The sequence below is a fragment of the Engystomops pustulosus genome, chromosome 1, assembly GCF_040894005.1.
Source record: "Engystomops pustulosus chromosome 1, aEngPut4.maternal, whole genome shotgun sequence".
Taxonomy (NCBI): domain Eukaryota; kingdom Metazoa; phylum Chordata; class Amphibia; order Anura; family Leptodactylidae; genus Engystomops; species Engystomops pustulosus.
In genome coordinates, this window is record NC_092411.1 from 32,412,444 (window position 1) to 32,433,329 (window position 20,886).

The window sequence follows — 20,886 nt, forward strand, 5'->3', positions numbered from 1 at the left end:
TCACACTCGCTAGTGTGGAAGGGGCCTTAGGTGTCATCTCCCCAGTGATCTGGTTGCTATGCAACAGGAGAGGCTTTAGATGGAAGTGAGCAATCCGGCAGGAAGATGAGATTGAGTATTGGGGCGTAGAGTAGCCGCAGCTGAGGCTACACGGCATGGCTACACCCCTTCCTAGTAGTCTCCTGCGCTCCGCCTACGCATGCACAGTAGCTCAGGCTTCGGAGCCGAGGACGCACAATCGCCAACCTGCGCTCTGTAAATGCGCAGAACCCGGCGCAGTAGCATCTTGCATTCCGCCTACCAATCCAACTTCAGCACACAGCTACTAGGAGTTGAGTGCACTCGTCCACAAAGCCTCTTTAGTAAATTTGCATATTAGGGGCATTAAAATTTATAAAAAATTTGGACAACTAAAGGATTAGCCCTAAAAATGGATTTATTACTATAGATTAGAGGAACTTGCCACCGTATCTACCTTAATAGGTTGTGTACTGTGCATAGCTCCATGATAAATTACTTTGCCCTAACAATCATTTCATATGGAGGAGCATTCAGGGGACCCCCAAATCTCTACAGACTATTGAAGAATGAGTCATCTGCCCCAAGCTCCTACGGTCTTTGTGACGGCTGAATAGCTTAAAGGGAACCTGTCACCAGGGACCTCATTTTCACTAAAGACAGGTTGCAGAAGCCCTTCACACCAGCAGTGCAAATCTGCCTCTCTGCCTTTCCTAAGCATTTGCATTACAATATAATTGTGTGTTATAACTTACCTTGCTCCCTGACAAAATCCTGGGGTAGTCACAGGGGCTGGACTTTGGTTTGGATGCATTTCAAAAAACAACATGTGGCTTGTCTGTGTTACTCACTCCTCAGAGCTTGGCCCCCACCTTTGTGCTCATGTCTAGCTCCACCTCCTGCTTCTTCTCAGAGGTCACAGCCTGGTTATGTTACATCAGTGGGGGAGGGACAAGCTGTACAGGAGCACAAACATGGAGAAAGCCTGCAGCTCAAACAGGTCACATGTTGAAATGCATGCAAACCAAAGTCCAGCCCCTGTGACTACCCCAGGATTTTGTCAGGATGCAAGATAAGTTATAACACAAACTTATATTGTAATGCAAATGCTTAGAAAAGGCAGAAAGGTATATGTGCACTGCAGGTGTCATGGGCTTTTACAATCTGTCTTTAGTGAAAAATGAGGTCCCTGGTGACAGGTTCCCTTTAACTCTTAATACTGTTAACAACAGCTGAAACAAGATGGCTGCCTCTGTATCTGGTTACACTAATCTGAGAAGGTCAGCTTCAGTTAGGGCTGTAATTTTGCTAATATGACATCGTTTTATCTCTGCATAGCCAAGTTCTCTGTATCTACATCACATCTACTGTTTATCGACACGCTGTTCTTAAACTAGTCATTATTTGCCGATCTGGCCAAGATGGAAATCTTTCCAAATCCTTTAAGAAACCATGGATATCAGCAGGCCGATCCATGAACTCTGGATACTACATGAGCTGTCTTGTCACACAATTATATCTCTTCCCTAAAGTGGGAAATTACTCCTCAACATGATCTAACACTTAACCAGACGGAACAAATCTCCAGACCTGACAATTGACCTAAAGTTCTCCTCACAATGTGAGTAAGGATATGTGATGGACCTCTCGGTTAATGTGTATGTGCTAATGTCCTATATATAAACTGCATGACTTCAGTACTCTGGACATGCTGGTAAGCTCACACTGTCCTTTTGATGGTTTCCAATGTGTCTACAAATTTGGCTCAGATGGACGGGAACAATGTACTGTACTTAATCAAGTTTTTCATTAGCAAAATCCTTATTTCGGTGTACAGTAAAGAGAATATATTTGGCATTGGTGGTCCCCTATAATTACATAGGCTCAGTAGCAGGATTTAGCCATAACCACCTATTTGTGTATGAAACTGATTCATGATTAGCAATGAAATGCTGATAATTGGGACGCACAGCGTTGAAGCACTGATCAGGGCTTCACTAGGACCTTATTGCATACAAGTTATTATTTGTGCTTTAAGTATAAATTGGTAGCAGTCAGTACTCCAGGGAGGTTTCTCTAGGTATCCATAAATATTATGTTATTACTCACCTTAACCCTCGATTCATCGGCACCTGCTAGTTCCAGCGAGTGAAGCTAGTGTATTGCACCCTGGCCTCATTGCGCAAGCATAGGTACGGCTTCACTTCCCACATCATGCGATGAGGCACCGGCGCGGGATCTTTTGATATGAGTCGGATGGATGTGCCTCATTGGACTCACATCTAGGTAATAATAATAATAATGCTTTATTTATATAGCGCACACAGATTACGCAGCGCTGCACAGGCATGTCAAATTGGTCCCTGTCCCCATGGGGCTCACAATCTAAACAACCTAACAGTATGTTTTGGAGTGTGGGAGGAAACCGGAGTACCCGGAGGAAACCCACACAAACACGGAGAGAACATACAAACTCTTTGCAGATGTTGACCTGGGTGGGATTCAAACCCAGGACCCCAGTGCTGCAAGGCAGAAGCGCTACTCACTCAGCCACCGTGCCGCCCTAGTAAGTATTAAAGGTCATTTTTTTTTCATTATTTTACATGTGAAGACTTTAAAAAGGTCGATTTGGGTTAGGGTCCCAAATCGACAAGACAGGTCTTCTTTAAAGGGGTTTTCCTGGCAACAAGGTCATCGGCGGAGGTCGCTAGAATAAAAAAGAGTGACAGGGTGCATGCCGCACCTATTAGTAAGAAAGGGATCCCCCTGATTTCACAGAGGGACCCAGGAGTGGGACCCATTCAGACCACTGTGTTATCCCTACCCTGTGGAAAACTTTTTTGCATATTTCTTACCCATAGAAAAGCATACATAGCCATTTAGAATTTGGCTTTCCAGGGCACCTTTTCAGGCGTACAATTTCACTAAATGCACACAACCGTGCACCGTGCCATGCCATGCAACCAGATCATGGCCGCCATTGTAATCACCCTTCCCCTCTCCTGCCGGCTCACGGCACATGGTCACGCTGCCATAACATATATTTACCTTTGTTGTGCTTCCCTCCCATCTTATTGGGTTGGCTATCTATGATAAAAAACCCCTGCCACTGTACAGGATCAAGCTGTCACACCGACGGCTCAATCCTGCCAATGGTATTGTGTGCTGGAGCACCTACTGCTATCGGGATCGGCAGAGCGCAAACTGAAAATCTGTGCTCCGGTGAAACAGGCCAGAGTATACCTCAAGCAGCATCCATACCTGGGATATAAAGTGGCCTAGGACAGAGTATACCCCCAGCCGCGTCCATACCTGGGATATAAAGTGGCCTAGGACAGAGTATACCCCCAGCCGCGTCCATACCTGGGATATAAAGTGGCCTAGGACAGAGTATACCCCCAGCCGCGTCCATACCTGGGATATAAAGTGGCCTAGGACAGAGTATACCCCCAGCCGCGTCCATACCTGGGATATAAAGTGGCCTAGGACAGAGTATACCCCCAGGCCACAGTGTACCTCCATCAGTAGCATTGCGATATACACAAGAATTACTTAATTTTTCTACATTTTATCTGGGATTCAGCGCATTTAAGTTAAGTGAGAAGCCTAAATGTTTCCAAACCTATAACATCACTGTCAGGCTTTATTCCCACATTGAGGTCTTCTGATCCAGTTTTGTAGCAGGTGCGGATCCTAATGGGTGGGCACATATAATGGAGATGCTGCTCCTCTTATTTTTTCTCGATTTCTGGTTTGGACATCCAAAAATAATGGGGGTCATTTACTAAGGGCTGAATCGCGGTTTACCGTCAGGTTTCCCGAATATTACCGTTTTGCGCTGAATTGCCCCGTGTCTTTGGCGCACGCGATCGGATTGTGGCGCATCGGCGCCGGCATGCACACAACGGAAATTGGGGGCGTGCCACCGGAAAACCCGACAGATTTGGAAAAACAGCTGTATTTTTTTTTAAAAAGTGTCGCTTGACACGCACTTACCTGCAATCGGCATAGCTTCGTGAACTCCAGTGAACTCCGACGGACTTCAGCGCAGCAGCGACACCTGGTGGACATCAGACGCACTACCTTAGTGAATCCCTGCGGGACCCGTATCAGCGTCGGAGAACCCGCCGCTGGATCGCGAATGGACAGGGTAAGTAAATCTGCCCCACTGTCTTTCAATCCTCCCCCATCCCCCCATTATTATCTCGGTATTCACATTTCCACATATAGACATTTCTTCATCATTTTGTCCCCTAGAAACAAGATAGTTGTCATTGGATACAACTGGTGTAAACATTGTGTTCACATTGTGTGTACATAAACACAGTTGAAAACGGTGTAACCTGGTCCTGTTGCGATCCCCGATTTGGACGGTGCGACGAAGATGAAGTCCAGTGCGATTCACGTAGCTTGTGCGCCCGCGTTCCTATATCCGTTGCTTCCCCAGAGTCCGCCAGAGTTCACCTTCTTCTTCCCGTTGTATGTAAGTGCGTGTCTTGCGACACAATTCGAAATGTTAAATCCTGTGCCTATTCCGAATCCGAAAGCCAAAAACCCCTGTTAAATGTGGCGCAAAACGGAAATCGTCGGGAAACCCGATGAAAATGCGCTCTGCGGACCCTTAGTAAATGGGATTTAAATGAAAAGTGTGTAAATAAGGGCTATTATTGCGTTCACATAGCGCTTGGGCCAGTCCTGGGCCAGACTATACCCGGACAGAGGGGTATATTCAGGCTTGGGGGGTATAGTCTGGGTTAGCCCATAGTATACCTGGGTATAATCTGGGATGGGGTTATTCTCTCTTCTACACCGGTAACATAATTTTCTTTTGGGCAGCTCATGGCCCGACAGAGGGAGAGGGAAGAATAATCCTGTACAGATTTATCCATAAAAGAATATTTTTGAGAAGTTAAATTGCCTGTACAAGCATCATAGACTTTGGTACAGGCGTTACTGCGACCTCTGTTTCTACTGTATCTACAGGTAGCAGAACTGGTATAAGGTTCTAGTGCTGTACATTATATACTCATCAGAAATACTAATATGATAGAACTGTAGAAGTGATACATGGCAATGGTAAAACAAGGCAACATACAGTAACGCATGAAACAAAAGCAAATGTTTTCTGATAATAACGTATGGAATATTGTAGGTCATAGTAACTATAAAGCATTCAGTGTGTTTCCAGTGAATGCTCAGTATAATTTTATCATGTACTTATAAGGAACAATTAGGCTAATCTTAGCAAGACTATAAAATCCTTCCACTGACCAACTATGGAGATAAAGTCCAGCCAATATTGTGTTGTTATTAAACAATTGTCTACACTTGTGAGCTTCAGAAGCCGCTCAGGATTTTGGATGGAGTATTATATATAATGAATAATTACATTCCAGATAATGCCACAAACGCTCTTGATTTGCCAAATAACAGTTGAAATAATGGGGTGCGCTGCCCAGTAATACTTAACACTGTAGGATTTTGGCTGACTAAGGGGGATAGAAGCATAAGCCCGGCTGTAATGAATGGATGTATTTGGCTGCATATTCAAATGAGATCCTTTAAATGTTGACGGGTGATTCTACAGAACTATAATTTTCTTTGTTTAACAAACTTAAACTAGATCATAGCAAATTGTGCAGGACTGGACACCGACTCCCGTGGTCTGTATAAAAGTTGTCCCCCCCACTGGTCGATGGTTTGATAGAGACTTACTGCATACATACTATTACTAGAAACACGTTTCTTGGAATGGAGGGATCTGCTTTCAGTTTTGTGGTTTAAGGACCTTTTAAGAACCTTCAAATGCCCTGCAAGTGCTCTTGTATACTTGTGTATCAAGAGTTGCCGCTCTACAGAACCGTTTCAAACTTGGTGGGTAGTTGGTGAGTGACCATGGGCCACCGGCTGCTGCCCATATTATTATTCGCTACTAAAAATGTACACTATACATTTATATAAAAAAGTAAAAATTTTAGAGAGGATGTCCATTATTTACAATCTCTTTTTGTTAGAAGGACCCCCCTAAAAATTAGCTACCGCATTTTTCGGACTATAAGGCGCACCTTATTATAAGGATGAATGGCCAGCAGGTGGCAGACCTGTGCACAGTTCAAGGCAGCTGTTGTCTGTAAGTACGGTTCATATATAAGGCGCACTGGACTATAAGGTGCACCTTTGATTTCTGAGAAAATCAAAGAATTTTTTGTGCGCCTTATAGTTCAAAAAATCCAGTAATAAAATAAAGTAACGTAATAAGAGAACCAAGGGAGAAATTATCAAGAGCTAAGACATCGAGCCCCAGACCTTAATCTTGATCTTAGCACTGTTAGTATATTGTGCGCCCAGATGAATTCTACGCCTGCCTGGTGTAGAAATGTGCTATCACCTGCGCCCCTCCACATCCACTTGGTGTGGAGGTGGCATACGAGGGTAAGGAAGTGGCAATTCATGGCCATGCACTAGAAATTGCTACTGTTCGTGAGAAACACCACCAGATCCCTTTGGGCCTAACTTGCTGATATGTGGGGGTCTCATTGATGAAACACCCACAGATCAAGAGAACGGGGGTCCAATGTATCTCTGTCGGACACTTCTCTGAGATGAGCGGAGCAACGTTTTGGCCATAATTCTATGGATGAGCTGAAACGGTGCACCTTATTTTGCCATGGGTGAATAAAGATCACCTTTATACTTAAAAAAAAATACATTATGCTGCTGGTTTATTTAAATTTTTTTCTACACCTGTTAACTTTCCTTATTTGCTTGCACAGCTACAAGTTCAGAGCTCAGCAACAATATTCATTCTCTTTCCCTTCCATTATTCTGATACTGGCTCACATCCTACATTTGGAAAACATCCATGATAGCTCCTAGCTACAACCCTGGGCATGGAAAATCAAAACCTACTCTGACTACAGCTGCCTCATCAGTGCTAAGGTTAGGCTAGTAAAACACATGGGAAGGATATATCATTTTAGGCCAGTCCTGCACACTGCCCGTCAGTAGTCATTTTTATCAGGAGTATGAAGGAGGTAGAAGGTGAAAGCTGAAATGTCTTCATCGGCCCCAGTTACACATTTTCCGGTTCTTTGTAATTAAGATGGTTGACCGCATTTAATTGATTTCTATGGAAATTTATGTTGCATTACATAAGGCATATATGGAATTATTTATAGCCTGGGTGGTATTTACTTATATATTATCAGATAGCTGCAACTCATGTATATATTAGACTCTTACAAATCCACGTGTCAGGGTTTGGAAAATCTATTTATATATTGTATATCACATTTTACAACTATGAAATTGGTTTACAGTTATAGGGGCACAGTTACTAATAACAGTGCAGTGTGTACTATGTGCAGTTTGCCTGTGTAGTGGGCAGGGGGCGGCAAATTCAGGATTTCTGGTGCACATTCTGCATGAATCTGGTGCTCCCTGCACAGCTCCAACAGAGTGCACCAACTTTTAGTTTGGTGGACCTTTAACATGGCACAATACTGTCGGAGTTTGCATGTTAAATCTGGCACAGGTCCGACCAAACACTGAAACCCCCCCCCCCTGATTTGTGTTACATGAAGAATAGTGCGGCTGCGCCACAAAAAGATTGTGTGCGACACAAAGGTGGCGCTGACACTTCTTAAATACTTGTGCAGACAATTTGCACTAAAAAGAACCTGCAAAGTCAGACAGAAAACTGGCACAAGGCCCTTAGTAAATGTGCACCATATAATTATGTGGGTTTTAAACCTTTGAAGGCAGAAAAACTGTTTTTCCACTTTTGTTCTTAAACTAAACCTACCATCAGAAATCTGCCTATTATGATAGATGTGATGGTAGGTTCCTTGTGACCTTCTAAATCCTAATCACTCTTTACCCAATCCTATGATAGCTTCTAAGCTAAACTACACCGTATCTAGCTAATATGCAAATTATCCGCGGAGGCTACTCGGGCGTGCAGTAGCCTCTCCGGGGAAATGGAACAAAGGCTTCTCCACGCCCCAGTAGCCTCTGCTGATAATTTGCATATTAGCTGGATAAAGTGTATAGCTTAGAAGCTATCATAGGATCAGGTAAAGAGTGATTAGGGTTCAGAAGGTTACAAGGTACCTACTGTCACATATATCTTAATAGGCAGATTTCTGATGGTAGGTTTCCTTTAATGACCACAAGCTGTGCAGGAATCAATAGTAAAAGTGAGAGAAATGTGATTCCTTCCCTACATTAACTTGGCTCCTCTAACGCTCTCTCTGATACTATTAGTATCTCTCTGGGGGTCATTTTTCTTATCTTTGTTTGTTTTGGCTTTTTTTCCATCTACTTCTTTGGTAATTTATCATTCTCACTTTTTTCGTTGTGGTAAATAGTTTTTTTGCTTCAGATCTCTTTTTGCAACATTAGTTACAAATGTCTCAAAAATGTTGCACAAATGTCTCAAGTCACTTCTTTCCATCGCCTTAGTTTTCCTTAAGTATGGTTTTGTCTGGAGCTTCTTGTGCCAAAAAATGTCGCAGATTTTAGACAATTTGAAAAGATAAATGTCATTTGTCATTCAGAACTTCTGGAATAGAAGATAAATGTGTCTTACTGATGAAAAACAAACATCAGCCGGACTTAAGTGCACATTTCAAAAAGTCGCAAAAATTGCAATGCAGCTAAAAAAGTCTCATAAAAGACAGAAAAAATGTAAGAAAAATAAAGATAAATAATCCCCTGTGAATCACAGGCACTTGAACTCCATCAGCTCAGAAAAAAACGCAGTATTTTTTTAAAAAATGTGTTGCTCGACACGCACTTACCTGCACTAGGAATAGGAAGTGAACTCCAAAGGACTTCAGCGCAGCAGTGACACCTGGTGGACATCAGGCGCACTACCTTAGTGAATCCCGGCAGAACCCGAATCCTCCTCTGAGAAGGCGCCGCTGGATCGCGACTGGACCGGGTAAGTAAATCTGCCCCAGTGTCTTATCTGCTCAGCTCTTCCTGCTCTATTACATGCTGTCAGCAAAAGGGATACTATGTACAATCTGCTCATTTCCTCCTGATCTATGACATGCTGTCTGCAGATTGTACATAGTGTCTTATCTGCTCAGCTCTTCCTGCTCTATAACATGCTGCCTGCAGATAGTATCCTATGTACAATCTGCTCATCTCCTCCTGATCTATAACATGCTGTCTGCAGATTGTACATAGTGGGGGTCGTTTACTAAGGGCCCAATACGCATTTTCCCGACGTGTAGCCCGAATATTTCCGATTTGCGACGATTTTCCCTGAATTTCCCACGGGATTTTGGCACACCCGATCGGTTTGTGGCACATCGGCGCTGGCATGCACGCGACGGAAATCGGGGGGCAAGGCCGAACGATAACCCAACAGATTCTGAAAAATCGTCGCATTTAAAAAAAAAATTGGTTACACGGGCCATACTCACATGCACCACGATGAAGACGATGAACTCCAGGGCACCTCGACGGACTTTGGCGCAGCAGCGACACCTGGTGGACATCGGGCACACGACCTTCATGAATCGCCGGAAGACACGAACGCTCGTCGGAGAAGCCGCCGCTGGAACGCGAATGGACCGGGTAAGTAAATGTGCCCCAGTGTCTTATCTGCTCAGCTCTTTCTGCTCTATAACATGCTGTCTGCAGATAGGACACTATGTACAATCTTCTCAGCTCCTTCTGCTCTTTAACATACTGCCCGCAGATAGGACACTATCTAACATCTGCTCAGCTCCTCCTGCTTTATAACATGTAGCATGCAGATAGGAGATTATGAACAATCTTCTCAGCCCCTTCTGCTCTGTAACATACTGACTGCAAATATGACACTATTTAACATATGTTCTGCTTCACCTGCTGTATAACATATGGCCTGCAGATAGGGTACTACGAACAATCTGCTCAGAACCTCCTGATCTATAACATTCTACTTGCTGATAGAACACTGTCTAAAATTTGTTAAATCTACTCTGATTTTCCTGATCTAAAACATTTTAATTTAGGAAATCTACCATTTGTTTTTGTGCACTGTGAACCAAACATACCTTGAGAATGCTGTAGCGACACTGTTGTAGAAACATATCTTGTTTAATTCCAGATCCGAGTGGTTTTGCTCAAAAAAACAATTATTAAATTCAGGACCTTGGGAAAGGTGGGTTGCATGCTGGCTGCCATTTATAAACACATTACACGGAGCTTCCTGAATTGTCCAGACAGGACTAATCAACCAGAGCTGGATGACTCGTACACAGCAGCTCGGGGACGTTCCAGATTGATTGATTACTTCTGCCTGTCAGTGACAACACAATGAATACAGCGTTCTCTGAAGGTTGCACCCATAATTGGGTACATTTTGTCTTACTTTGGCATTTTGGCATAACTGGCTTATCCATAATTGGGGTAAGAGGCAAAGCTGAGCAAGCCACAGCGACAGAGCCTCATTATCATAATTTAATAAGTGTTTTTACAGCAAAACCACTCGGGGCAGGGATTAAACAAGATATGTTTCTGCATCATTGTCGCAACAGCATTATCAAGGTATGTTTGGTTCATAATGCATAAAAACAAATGGTAGATTTCCTTTAAGTGCATTTTCATGATATCAGGTTCTTTTTAAACCCTTTAAACAATTGATGAAGCTCTGTTATCCTCCCAGCTACAGCACATTCATTGTCCATAATCTCACAATAATTCTATATCTATACCCAAAAAGAATGTCACTGATAAGTTTGGTTTTGATGCCGAAAAGTTTACAAGTCCATTAAAAAAGCATCGACGTCAATAGCCCACTTCATTTCTCTTTCCTATGTGTCAAAACAAAGATAATGGTTTCTGCGAAACAAAAGCAACATAACTTGTTGCTAACACAGAATGTCCTCATTATTTTAGAAATCTCACGTAAAATGGATATGTGCATTCCTGACACTGGGCTAACAAGCTAAGACCCGGCTCTAGACAAGCGCTTTTCCAGACCCAGTCAGCCCTGTAACGCACAGTTCAATTAGACTGGAGTTCTCCATCCTGAAGAGGAAACGTCAATGGCTTCTATGTTGTAAAACAAATATGTGCCCAGAAGTTCCTCCCCTGAGTGTTCACTGGCACTTACTCAGATGGACACCGAAACCGAGACAAATTATAGCAACTGTAAACACATTTACACATTCCAGTGCAAATCGCCAAGGTGATTTATTGTGGCGTTAGGCTTTTACAGAATAGTAATAGGTACATGTATTTACTTTACTTTATTGCAGACCCGACATCTGAAGCATGACATAAAGTTATCTGTCCGCCTAACTGATATTTGTGCTAGAACATTTTGTAATATTTCTTTGCTCATTGTGTTAGAGATAAAATGAAAAACTTACGTCAAGAGGCTCAACGGCTGTAAACTCATCTTCTCTATAAGTCTCTCGATAAAACCCACCATGATGGATGGAAGAGTGTCGGGCTCCAGTATCTCTCGATAAAACCCACCATGATGGATGGAAGAGTGTCAGGCTTCAGTATCTCTCGATAAAACCCATCACGATGGATGGAGGATTGTCGGGCTCCAGTATCTCTGGATAAAATAAACCACAATGGATGGAGGAGTGTCAGGCTCCGGTATCTCTAGATAAAACCCACCACGATGGATGGAAGAGTGTCGGGCTCCAGTATCTCTCAATAAAACCCACCACGATGGATGGAGGATTGTCAGGCTCCAGTATCTCTCGATAAAACCCACCACGATGGATGGAAGAGTGTCGGGCTCCAGTATCTCTCAATAAAACCCACCACGATGGATGGAGGAGTGTCGGGCTCCAGTATCTCTGGATAAAGTAAACCACGATGGATGGAAGAGTGTCAGGCTTCAGTATCTCTCGATAAAACCCATCACGATGGATGGAGGATTGTCGGGCTCCAGTATCTCTGGATAAAATAAACCACGATGTATGGAGGAGTTTCGGGCTCCAGTATCTCTCGATAAAACCCACCACGATGGATGGAGGAGTGTTAGGATCCAGTATCTCTCGATAAAATAAACCACGATGGATGTAGGAGTTTCGGACTCCAGTATCTCTCGATAAAACCCACCACGATGGATGGAGGAATGTTAGGCTCCAGTATCTCTGGATAAAGTAAACCACGATGGATGGAGGAGTTTTGGGCTCCAGTATCTCTCAATAAAACCCACCACGATGGATGGAGGAATGTTAGGCTCCAGTATCTCTGGATAAAGTAAACCACGATGGATGGAGGAGTGTCGGGCTCCAGTATCTCTCGATAAAACCCACCACGATGGATGGAGGAGTGTCTGGTTCCAGTATCTCAGGATAAAATAAACCACAAAGGATGGAGGAGTGTCGGGCTCCAGTATCTCTGGATAAAGTAAACCACGATGGATGGAAGAGTGTCAGGCTTCAGTATCTCTCGATAAAACCCATCACGATGGATGGAGGATTGTCGGGCTCCAGTATCTCTGGATAAAATAAACCACGATGTATGGAGGAGTTTCGGGCTCCAGTATCTCTCGCTAAAACCCACCACGATGGATGGAGGAATGTTAGGCTCCAGTATCTCTCGATAAAACCCACCACAATGGGTGGAGGAGTGTTAGGATCCAGTATCTCTGGATAAAATAAACCACGATGGATGGAGGGGTTTCGGGCTCCAGTATCTCTCAAAAAAACCCACCACGATGGATGGAGGAATGTTAGGCTCCAGTATCTCTGGATAAAGTAAACCACGATGGATGGAGGAGTGTCGGGCTCCAGTATCTCTCGATAAAACCCACCACGATGGATGGAGGAGTGTCTGGTTCCAGTATCTCAGGATAAAATAAACCACGATGGATGGAGGAGTGTCGGGCTCCAGTATCTCTGGATAAAGTAAACCACGATGGATAGAGGAGGGTCGGACTCCAGTATCTCTCGATAAAATAAACCAAGATGGATTGAGGAGTGTCGGACTCCAGTATCTCTCGATAAAATAAACCATGATGGATTGAGGAGTGTCGGGCTCCAGTATCTCTCGATAAAATAAACCACGATGGATGGAGGAGTGTCGGGCTCCAGTATCTCTGGATAAAATAAACCTCGATGGATGGAGGAGTGTCGGGCTCCAGTATCTCTCGATAAAATAAACCACGATGGATGGAGGAATGTTGGGCTCCAGTATCTCTCGATAAAATAAACCTCGATGGATGGAGGAGTGTTGGGCTCCAGTATCTCTCGATAAAATAAACCACGATGGATGGAGGAGTGTCGGGCTCCAGTATCTCTGGATAAAATAAACCTCGATGGATAGAGGAGTGTCAGGCTCCAGTATCTCTCGATAAAATAAACCACGATGGATAGAGGAGTGTCGGGCTCCAGTATCTCTCGATAAAATAAACCTCGATGGATGGAGGAGTGTCGGGCTCCAGTATCTCTCAATAAAATAAACCATGATGGATAGAGGAGTGTCGGGCTCCAGTATCTCTCAATAAAATAAACCATGATGGATAGAGGAGTGTCGGGCTCCAGTATCTCTCAATAAAATAAACCATGATGGATAGAGGAGTGTTGGGCTCCAGTAACTTCAAATTCATTGATGTTACTTGAACCTCCTAGAGCCCAGTGCAAGATATGTAGCAGACCCCCTACCATGTGTCTCCAGAAGGGGGCGATTGCAAATTTTTAAAAAAGGCTAAAAATACTATAAGATACTAAAACAAGTTACTCTCTTTAATCCCTTTTCAATTCTGGCCCGATGCTTCTTGTCTACGTTGGCAGATTGGTCACTTCCTGAGAGTTGGCGAGGTGCCTAACCACCTGGATTCAGCGTTTCATTACCACAGGACAGCTGTGGGATTCTGCACTTACTCCTGGACATTTCATATCCATAAACTATTTCTTTCTTTGTGCACTCGCTCCAGCAGTGGAGGTCATATCCAAAGACAACACTCTTGTTTCTAAAGTACAATAGGGCTGCAATTATGGCAAATTATCTTCACACAGGTACATATTTTTTAATAACATCCAATTGAAGAAGCGTATGTATATGACACATTAATTAAATTAAATGTTAATGTCCAGAGGAGAACATCCCTTTAAGCTTTTGTTTACTAAAGTGATGGGGGTTAACCCCTTAAGGAAGCAGGGTATTTTTGCTCATTTCTCGCTCTCCATCTTAAAAAATCCATAACTTTTTTTAATTTTTCCGTGTACAGAGTGTGTGTGAGGGCTTATTTTGTGCGTAACAAACTTTACTTTCCTGTGATGTTAATTATTATTCCCTGCCATGTAGTGGGAAGCCGGAAAAAAATTCCAAATGTGGAAAAATTGAAAAAACGTGTGTGCGTCACATTCTTGTGGGCTCTGTTTTTACGACTTTCACTCTGCGCTCCAAATAACACCTCTACTTTATTCTTTGGTTCGGTGCGATCACGGTGATACCAAATTTATACAGGTTTTATTGCGTTTCAATACATTTTCAAAAATTAAATGAATGTGTACAAAAAAGCTAAACATTTTTTTGTCATCCTCTGATGCTGATACTTTGGGGTACGGAGCTGTGCGATATGTAATTTTTTTGCTAAATGAGACAACGTTTTCATTGCTACCATTTTGAGGACTGTGCAACATTTTGATCACTTTTCATTACATTTTTATGTAAAAAGGTGTAAAAGTCGCGTTTCGGACACTTGGGCGCCATTTCCCGTCTCGGAGGTCACCGCCGGCCATAACCGGTTTTATATTTTGATAGATTGGGCATTTTGGTACGCGGAGATACCTAATGGGGGTCATTTACTAAGGGCCCGAATTTACATCGTTTTTTACGTCGGATTATCCGAATGTTACCGTTTTGAGCCAATTTTCCCTGAATTGCCCTGGGATTTTGGCGCACGTGATCAGATCGTGGCGCATCGGCGCCGGCATGCACGCGACGGAAATCGGTGGTCGTGGCCGTAGGAAAACCCGTCGGATTCTGAGAAACCGCCGTATTTTTTTTTTAAAAATGTGTCACTGGACACACGCTTATCTGCACCCAGGATAGCTTGGTGAACTTCAGTGTACTCTGACGGAATTAAGCGCTGCAGCAACACCTAGTGGATATCGGGGGAACTACCTTAGTGAATCACCGTAAGACCCGAATCCTCCACAGAGAACTTGCCGCTGGATCGCGAATGGACCGGGTAAGTAAATTTGCCCCATAGTGTCTGTGATTTTTACTGTTTATTATGTTTTATATCAGTTCTAGGGAAAGAGGGGTAATTGGAACTTTTAATATTTTATAAAATTTTTACATTTTTTAACCTTTTTCGTTTCTTTTTTTTTTACTATTTCTTAGAACATCTAGGGTACATTGCCACTGGCTCATTGTAATGAGTAGGCAGAAGACATGCAGCCTCGGGTCAAACGAAGACCCGTGGCTACAATGGCAATCGATCGCCGCCCCCTGATGATGTTCGGAGGAAACATGCCGACAGCAAACAACAGGTTAACACCCGTGATCGGTGCAGAAAAGCCCATCTCTGTATGAAGAGGGCTCAGCCCGTAAGCCCTCGGCTTATTTTCGCGGTATATAAAAAAAAAAGTTAGTACTCACCCTCCAATGCTGACCCTTGGTTTCCTCTTCCCCTTCTGACCCCGGTTACCTCCTCTGCCTAACTATGATGCGGCAATGTTGGCGCCTGCTGATGTCATAGTGTCTGTGCCAGCAGATCGCATAGAGGTGCTTCTACTGGCCTGGCCGAAAAAGGACGCTGGGGGTCAGAGTACGAACTTTATTTTTTAAGGGGGAACTCTATTGGACATATCAATGAGGGCACTCTGCTAGGCATTATATCAATGGAGGCACTATGCTGGACATTTTATTAATGGGGGCACTCTTCTGGACATTATATCAATGGGGACACTCTGCTGGACATTTTATTAATAGGGGGCCTCTGCCGAACATTATATCAATGGGGGGAATTTGTTTTATTAATCGGGGCACTCTCGGGGGACATTTTATTAATGGGGGCACTCTGGGGGGACATTATGTCAATGGGGCACTCTGATGGACATTATATTAAGGGGGATATGTGGATATTTCATTCATGAGGAGAGACTACTTAATGGGGCAGTCTGGTGGACATTTAATTAATGGGGGCACTCTGCTGGACATTATTTCAATGGGGCACTCTGCAGAACATTATATCAATGGGGGCACTCTGCTGGACATTATATCAATGTGGCACTCTGCTGGTCATAATATCAATGTAGGCACTCTGTTGGACATTATATCAATGGGGACACTCTGCTGGACATTTTATTAATGGGGGCACTCTAATGGAGAGTTTATTAATGGGGGGCCTCTGCCAAACATTATATCAATGGGGGCACTCTGCTGGAGATTTTATTAATGGGGGAACTCTCGTGGACATTTTATTAATGGGGGCACTCTAATGGAGAGTTTATTAATGGGGGGCCTCTGCCAAACATTATATCAATGGGGGCACTCTGCTGGAGATTTTATTAATGGGGGAACTCTCGTGGACATTTTATTAATGGGGGCACTCTGGTGGACATTATATCAATGGGGACACTCTGCTGGGCATTTTATTAATGGGGGCACTCTGCCGGACATTTTATTAATGGGGGGCCTCTGCCGAACATTATATCAATGGGGGCATTCTGGTGGACATTTTATTAATGGGGGCACTCTACCGGATATTATATTAATGGGGATATGTGGATATTTTATTCATGAGGGGAGACTACTGGACATTTTATTCGTAGGGGTTGTATTTCCCATCCTTGGCTTATACTCCAGTTAATCCGTTTTCCAAGTTTTTTTGTAGTAAAATTAGGTACCTTGGCTTATACTTGGGTCAGCCCACACTCGGGTATATACGGTACTCATATTTCTGATTCAATTTTAGCTACTTTGTGATTATTTTCCTTTAATAAAAATGTGTCAGAAATGAAGTTTTATCCTTTGGTTTTTTTTTTTTTGAAGTTTACAGTAAAATGCATTCTGATTTATTTAGCCTCGCATAACAAGAAACCCAGACCAAGACTATACAAAAAACCCACTAACACCTCATTAACATCCTTGTAGAGAATCATGTTTATGCCATAATCTGGAGCCGGTTCCAGTTTTTGCCATTTCTATATCAAATTACTTAATTAAGGTATTTTTGTCTTCAGCTTTACTATTACATTTCAAGTCTTGGGCCTTGCGCTGGTGAATGTGGGGTTAAACCTTATAATAGAATGTGCTGAGCAGCGATTATAACATGTAAACTTTTTGATGTCTTCTACTCGTTGGCTGTTTACATTGTATAAACCACATTTAACGAACTAAGAAACAATTAGTGATTTCAGTAAACTGTGGATCATATCATTGACAATACTTGTAAACTGACTGAAGTGACTCGAATTTGTGTATGGATGTAAAATCCACATTGTACGTGTCCCCCATGAACTAATACAATGCAATGTTTATGGAACAAAATCTAAAAGGCCGTTTTACTGATAGGAAGAGAGTCCATGTTTAGATTACGTCTGTGCGCCCATTAATCTTCTGCGTACACACTAACATGTTATACAGTGTCATTAAAGGGACCCTGTAAGCTCCCGGTCACATATATATTGGCCTGAATGTAGAGAAATCTGTGTCCAAAATGTTAATTTATTTGGCATAAACCTGGAAAACTTTAGTGGGAATCTGTCCCCACTTTTGACCACACAAAGCTGCAGGCAGGACCGGCACCAGCACTCGGCATACCTGGGCAAGTGCCGAGGCCCGATGCTGCTGGAGGGGCTACGTGGTCTCAACTCAGTCCTGGCAGTCTATGTGGGGGCTTTATATAAAATAGTCCATGAGAGAGCTCTTCGAGTGAATATGTTCAGGAACTGTTTTAGTATCTGAATGTTTAATTCCACCACCTTTGCATTGCAAAGAGGTCCACTGAGGTTCTGCCAACCAGGGGCCTATTGAAACTTGTGGCCGACCCTGGCAACAACCATTCTAAAGTATTGGCCCGGTAGATCAATGTAACCATACTTTGGGTCTGTGGTTAGCAGGACTGTAAAAATACATTTTTATTCCAGGATTGTATTTGCAGGACTGTGATGCACAACTGTGTAAGAACCACACTGATCACAGAACAGACCATGACCTCTGCTATGAGTCACTGATGTAGCAGAAAATTGTTTGAATACTGCAGAAGTTACTCAGGGGGTTGTGGGCCGTGCTGTGTTCAGTGAAGAGCTCTCACATACCACTGCACCACAGTGCTAAAAGTCCAGCTACAGTCCTGGAATATAAATTCATTTTTCGCATTTTAAAAGGGTATTCCGGGAATATGAACATTTTATATGAAAACCCATCATGCTATAAATAAATGAAAATAACAAAACTCAATGTAATCAATCACAAAATGGAGCTTAAATAGTTTGATTTTATGATTCACAAAATGTTATGGGCTTTCTAAAGTAGCCAGAGTAATCACCAAGATGGCCACCACTGGAAACTACAAGTCCCATGATCCTTCAGTTCTCAGTAACTCCTCCTCCCTCTTATGCACTGCAACCAACCAACTGCAGCCTTACTTGTGGTGATCACATGACCTGCCCAGGCAGGTGCAGGACATGTGTTGTGGCCATTCGAATTATTCGTTACAGTGTATGTCAACAGCATTTTTTCTTTTTACTAAGGGGAGCAAAATTTTAAATGACAACTTATTACATATAGGAATACATTTTAATGACCCATTTGTATGTGAATGATTCTTATTTCTGGAATACCCCTTTAACACACACAAAATTATGACTAAAAAGATCCCCAGGGCTGCTAAGCCAAAAATACAAGAGATTTGTCATGAACTAAAGTGTAATTTGTTGATTTTCCACACGAAAGAAGGAAATGTTTTTGGGGTATAAATATGTTACAAAAGGGCTAATTTGCATACTTTTCTGATTAACCAAAGCCTGTAAGGAAGTCTAACTGGTTCCTTTCATATAGAACCACTACTCCTACGGGTCTGTACAAGGAGCATCGCATACACTGCTCTCTATTGATATGGGGCAAGGATACCGAAACCGAAACATGCCTACTGATTTTTTTCAGCTAAAAGAGAAACTAAAATCAAAATCCATCACGATAAACCAGGGACATTACTCATAGATCCAGGCAACAGGACTGTGGTAATCTATTTATATTTGTTATCCGTGGCCTCTCCTTCCTTCTAAAATCAACTTGTTAAATTATGCTGATGACTGGGAGCAGAGAGGGAGGGTGAGACTAAAAAGTTAGGTCACAGAGGGGTTACGGAAGCCCTCAGGCTGATTAGCATCATTTTATAAGTTGATTTTAGAAGGAAGCCATGGATAACAAATATAAGAAGATTACCACAGTCCCGGTGCCTGGATCTATGAGTAAGTGTCCCTGGTTTATCATGATGGATTTTAGTAGTAGATGGTGATGATTTTTCTTAACAAACATACAAGTACCTAGTTTAGCTGATTTGCATACGATTGTCCCATGGGCCATTGTTTGAAAATAAAGGACCTTTCACATCTCTGATATGTCCTCAGTTAATTGCATCAGTTATTGTGAGCTAAAACTAAGTGAGTTGACTACAGAGGTAAGGTATAACGGAAAGATTTGTACCTGTTGTGTGTGTTTGACAACTCCTGGTTTGGCTGACAATAACTGATGCAAATAACTAAAGACTTAACAGAGATGTGAACTGGCCCCAAGTCTCTTTCCAACAAATGGGTCTGTTCAGTAAGAACCAGTACTCACCAATAGGGATGGGTAGACCCGACTAGATGGGTCATTAGATGTCTGCATCGAGCTAAGCCCCCCCAATGATAACAGCTGCCATCGGTCATGGCACCGATAACGCCCACGATCGATCATGGTACCGATAACGATTGCGATCAGTCATGGTGCACATGGCAGGTGTTAACTGTTTAAATGCCGCCAGCAACATTTAAATGAATGTGGCATGTAAGCGCCGACATTTACATGTTGGTGATGCTGTTCTCCCCCATTTTAGGGAGGATCGCTGCTCCCCAATTATGTCATAGGGAGTGCTGATCCTCCCTAGATTGGCGGCGCACTGCTAGCACCACTCGTGGGTGTTACTGGGGCGTGGTCAGGGTTCCATTCCGGAACCCGGCCCGGGGACTTAGGTAAGTGTGCTTATCTCTATGCACCAGGGCTAGGAAGTAGAGAATCGTGTATAAATTTTTTGGTGAATAAAAGTTTGGATCGTAACATCAACAACATACCATACATATTTTTTTGTGTGGATTGAGAGGACAGCTTAGCCATGCAATCATTCTTTAAAGCTCCTGTTTTTTTTTTATTTTACAATTATATCTATTTTAAATGGTGTCTGGTGTCACATGTAACCGTGTTACAAATAATTACACAACAAAATGGAGAACAGGTGTTAGGAAACATGGTAATAAATTAGGATATAATTTACAAAAAATGAAAGCCAAACATTTTAGTAACAGTGTACCAAATTAATACTGAGTACAAAATAAAAAGCAACTAATCACAATAATACATGGGTAATTCCATTCTGTTATGTTAATGATAGCTATACGACGTTCACTCGATTAATAAAGTTGATAATGAAATTGATCATTTTAAGGTGTATGCACCATCAAGAATTATACGTTTGCCAAAACTGGAATGGAAGCCTTAGCACCAAATTTTTTTTTTTTTTTTGCACAATACTTCCAGTTCCTGAATCTATGAACCCCCAAAATTTAAGTTCCAATGTAAAAAATAAAAAATAGCTTTTGTACCATGTTACTTTTCTGTAGCAGCATAACTGTATTCCTTACTCTAAAATATTGTGTAAAGTCCAAATTTAAAGAGTTTTTCTTTAGC